The sequence below is a fragment of the Danio aesculapii genome, chromosome 19, assembly GCF_903798145.1.
Source record: "Danio aesculapii chromosome 19, fDanAes4.1, whole genome shotgun sequence".
NCBI classification, from domain to species: Eukaryota; Metazoa; Chordata; class Actinopteri; order Cypriniformes; family Danionidae; genus Danio; species Danio aesculapii.
In genome coordinates this window covers 3,738,821-3,743,869 of record NC_079453.1, presented here as the reverse complement: position 1 = coordinate 3,743,869, position 5,049 = coordinate 3,738,821, and the positions used below count along the sequence as shown (strand labels likewise).

Genomic DNA, 5,049 nt, shown 5'->3' with positions numbered 1-5,049 from the left:
TATATATGGCTCAAATATTCTGAAATATTTTAATTACTATTTGATGTAATTAATATATTATGTTTAAACATATACGGTAAAAAAGTTAGTCAAAATTTGCAAGAATATCTAATAATTCAGAGTAAGATGGAGGGAATAAATACAATTGCAAGATGTAAACAGAATTCTGAGGGGAATAAAAAAAATCACATTTACAAGATTAATATAAAAAATCAAATGCATAGATTTTTTGACATATTTGTTTGTTTATTTATTTATTTATTTGTTTATTTATTTCTGTTGCAGGAACATTCTCATTCTCTGCTCATTGGCACTGATACTGGTTGAAGCGGACCTTGAAGCAGGTGAAATTCAGAGAAATTATGTGGAATATTTATTTAGCAATATAGGAAAATCAGCAGAGTAGCCACAAATATCATTTGAAAATATAATTATTTGAATTTGCTTATTAATATTTATTATATATAATATACAGCTGAAGTCAGAATTATTCGCCCTCCTGTGAATAAAATTTTTTCACATATTTCCCAAATGATGTTTAACAGAGCAAGGAATTTTTCACAGTCTTTCACAGAAAGTCTGATTTGTTTTCGGCTAGAATATTACAGTTTTTTTTTTTTATATAATTTTAAGGTCAATATTTAAATATAATTTTTTCGATTTGCTACAGAACAAACCACTGTTAAACAATGACTTACTATAAATTAATGACTGTTATACAATGACTTGCCATATATATATATATATATATATATATATATATATATATATATATATATATATATATATATATATATATAGGCTTAATTTATTTGATTTAAATACATTTTTATAATAAATAATTCACAATAAATAAAATGTAATTTTAAACTGTAATAAACCAACATTTGAAGCCAATCAAAATAAGTTATCATTTATTATAGCATCTAAATAATCAGTAAAATAATATTTATTTTAAGAAGTTTTAAAAATTTGTATAAATCTCCAGTCTGTACATATAGAAAGATACTAAAGTGAATAATTATTTCAAAGTCCCCCCACAAAAATATATATAAACACATTTTTTATTAATAAATTTATTATTTTATTTATATAAAGATTTTTTAAAATCTTATCACTAAGGCTTCACTTATTTGATTAAAATATACTTTTATAAATTAAAAATATGTCATTTATAAAACATGATTTTTTAAATAAAGCTATCATTTAAAGCCAGTCAAAATTACTCGTCATTTATTATAGCATCAAAATCATCTGTTAAATATTATTTGTTTTGAAGACGTTTTAAAAATTGTGATAAATCTGTAGTCTGTAAATATAGAAAGATACTAAAGTGATTATTTTAAAATTACCCCCCAATATATATATATATATATATATATATATATATATATATATATATATATATATATATATATATATATATATATATATATATATATATATAATTACATCAAAATTAGTTATTATTTACTTCAAAATCGTCAAAATCATCTGTAAAAAAAAATTTTCAAGACGTTTTCATTAGTTTTATATAAATCTATAGTCTGTAAATATAGAAAGATACTAAAATTATGCATTATTTAAAAATTCCCCAAAAATGCGAATGCCTGAACAATTGCTTGTTTTCTTTTGCAGCTGAAGGAGGGTCCCAAGCCATGTTTGCCACAGGTAAACATCAAATGACTAAAATAACAAAATATGCTTGCAAAAATGTGACAAAACATGTTTTTATATTCATCAACTGCAAATAAACCTTCAGCATGTCCACATTAATCCACAGATCAGGATTCAACCTCAGATGAAGCTCCGACTGGTGAGTTTTGTGCGCTAGTCTATAGTTAATCAGCAGGACAGTTCAGTCTCATTATAATTCTGTGTGTTTTGATTGACAGAAAGTATGAACCTGGTCTCTCCTGAACTGCCCAATGGTGAGTGAGCAAACGCTGCTCCACAACATGATCAAACACCAGCTCATATTTCATTCAGATCAGTGATAGGTTATTACATGTTATATGTTTGACGGCTCTTCTGAGAGGTAAACGGAAGATTTTAAGTCATATGTGTAGGTCTTTATGAAACCAGATGCTGGATCTGTAAAGAGCATACAATGATAAAATAAGACTTCTCGATATCTGAAAATTCAAGAAATGTATAGGTGGCAGCTTTTCAAATGTAATTTGACTTTGACTTTATGAGTCTGCCATCTAGTGGTGATTTAACCAACATGCATATTTAAAGAACTTGCTCTTTTTTTAAGATAATTGTGACCTTTTTCCTCAAAACGTGTGAGAATTGTTAAAATTGCCAGATGTAAATTCAGAATAAAAAAAAATGAACAGCAAGATTGAAATTCAGCACAATTTTAATTTTAATTCACCTGGGAAAATTTTATTAAATAAGCTTATTTACATACAGTTGAAGTCAGAATTATTAGCCCCCCTTTTAATTTTTTTTTCTTTTTTAAATATTTCCCAAATGATGTTTAACAGATTCAGGAAATTTTCACAGTATGTCTGATAATATTTTTTCTTCAGGAGAAAGTCTTATTTGTTTTATTTCGGCTAGAATAAAAGCAGTTTTAAATTTTTTATCAACTGTTTTAAGGACAAAATTATTAGCCCCTTTAATCTATTTATTTTTTCGATAGTCTACAGAACAAACCATCGTTATACAATAACTTGCCTAATTACCCTAACCTGCCTAGTTAACCTAATTAACCTATTTAAGCCTTTAAATGTCACTTTAAGCTGTATAGAAGTGTCTTGAAGAATATCTAGTCTAATATTATTTACTGTCATCATGACAAAGATAAAATAAATCAGTTATTAGAAATGAGTTAATAAAACTATTATGTTTAGAAATGTGTTGAAGAAATCTGCTCTCCGTTAAACAGAAATTGGGGTAAAAAATAAACAGGGGGGCTAATAATTCAGGGGGGCTAATAATTTTGACATCAACTGCACATTTTCGCTTTTATTTTATCATTTTTTTTAATTCACCTGGGGAAATTTTATTAATCAAGCTCATTTACATAAAGTTTAGTTTTTCTGTTTTAAAAATATAATTGTGACTATTTTACTCACAACTTCGAGAAATTCCAAGATGCAAATTCAGAAAACTAAAAACCCCAAGATTTAAATTCAGCCACATGCATATTTAAACTATCTTTTTTTGCTATTTTAATTCACCTGAGCAAATTGAATTCCTCCAGCTTATCCAAATGATGAAATACATTTTCTTGAAAACATAAAGATAATTGTGACTTTAGAAATGTCAAAAGTGCAAGATATAAATTCAGAATTAATAAAAAATTTCAGGAAAACTGCCAGAACTACAATATTTACATTCAGAATTCCAAGAAAAATTAGAATTGCAGGATGTAAATTCAGAATTCAGAGAAACTACACTCTCAGAAATAAAGGTACAAGAGCTGTCACTGGGGTGGTACCTATTTGAAAGGTACATATTTGTACTTAAAGGGTCCATATTAATACCTCAAGGGTACATAATAATACCTAAGAAGTACAAAAGAGTACCCTTTAAAATGTGTAGGTACTAATATATACCCTTTAATCAGAATCAGAAAGAGCTTTATTGCCAGGTATGTTCACACATATGAGGAATTTGTTTTGGTGACAGAGCTTCTACAGAGCAACAGAATTACAGAGACAGGCCAAAAAACAGATAATAAATATACATTTAAAAAAAAAATAGAAGTAGTGAATGCAAATATACAGATTGACAAGTGTATGTACATGTTTATTACTATATACAACGTTATATGTGCAGCTGTTATGTGCAAATTGGCATGTAAAGTGTGTTGTTAAATAAGTGTATATGTGTATAAAAGTGTATAGCAAGTAGTGATGTTGGCTCCGCAATTATTATCATCAAGTGTTCATGAGATGGATTGCCTGAGGGAAGAAACTGTTTCTGTGTCGGGCTGTTCTGGTGCGCAGTGCTCTGTAGCGTCCACCAGAAGGTAAAGAAGGTTTAAATACAAATATGTACCTTTCGAAAAGGTACCACCCCAGTGACAGCTCATGTACCTTTATTTCTGAGAGTGTAGTTAGATACAAACTAATTGCAAGTGACTAGTTAAATATAAAAATATTGCACGTTTTGCAAAGAAATCTAAACTTCCGAATGTTTTCTCTCTATTTAAATTCAATGCTTCAACAACAGATATTAAAATGATTTTTTTTCTCATGCTGACAGATGAGCTTCTGTATTACAATGGAGCAACTGCAGGTATATGAAATATCAATTTAAATAAAATATTTAAATTCGCCAGAATTTCAATAAACATGTACAACAATTCAAAACGAACAACATATATATTCTGTATCATTTAGATGCGAGCAGCACCAGTTCTGAAGCAGGAAACAGCGGTGAGTATCAGATTTGTTGATAAAAGTATGAAAGATCAAATGTGGCTCGATCATGTCAATTGAATATTGAACTAAAGGGGCGGCACGGTGGCTCAGTGGTTAGCAATGTAGCCTCACAGAAAGAAGGTCACAGGTTCGAGTCTCGGCTGGGCCAGTTGGCATTTCTATGTGGAGTTTTGAATGTTCTGCCCGTGTTGGCGTGGGTTTCCTCCGGGTGCTCCGGTTTCCCCCACAAGTCCAAACACATGCGCTATAGGTGAATTGAATAAACTAAATTGGCCGTAGTGTAGGTGTGTGAATTTGAGAGTGAATGGGTGTTTCCCGATACTGGGTTGCAGCTGGAAGGGCATCCGCTGCGTAAAACATATGCTGGATTAGTTGGCGGTTCATTCCGCTGGGATGACCTCTGAAATAGAGGCCGAAGGAAAATGAATAAATAATGAGCTGAAAGAGAGTTGAATTTAATTTAATTCTATTTTTCTTACAGCACCTCAAGTAAATAATGTGCCTAAAGCAGGTGAGTCGTTTTTCTTTATGTGTGACGTTACCAAAATATAGGCAGTTATTACTGTAGCCACACAAGAAACCACCAGCTAAAAAAAAAAAAGCAAACAATGTTGAAATAAATAAATAATGAAATATTTAATGCAAAATT

General features: G+C 29.6%; 1 long non-coding RNA gene across 1 annotated transcript; it reads left to right on the top strand.

Moving 5' to 3' along the window:
• Positions 1-301: 301 nt before the first annotated feature.
• LOC130246197 (uncharacterized) lies at positions 302-4,394 on the top strand. The gene is made up of 6 exons (XR_008839411.1): positions 302-344; positions 1,639-1,671; positions 1,784-1,816; positions 1,896-1,931; positions 4,222-4,254; positions 4,359-4,394. It is a non-coding gene; the product is annotated as an uncharacterized LOC130246197 (long non-coding RNA).
• Positions 4,395-5,049: the final 655 nt, after the last annotated feature.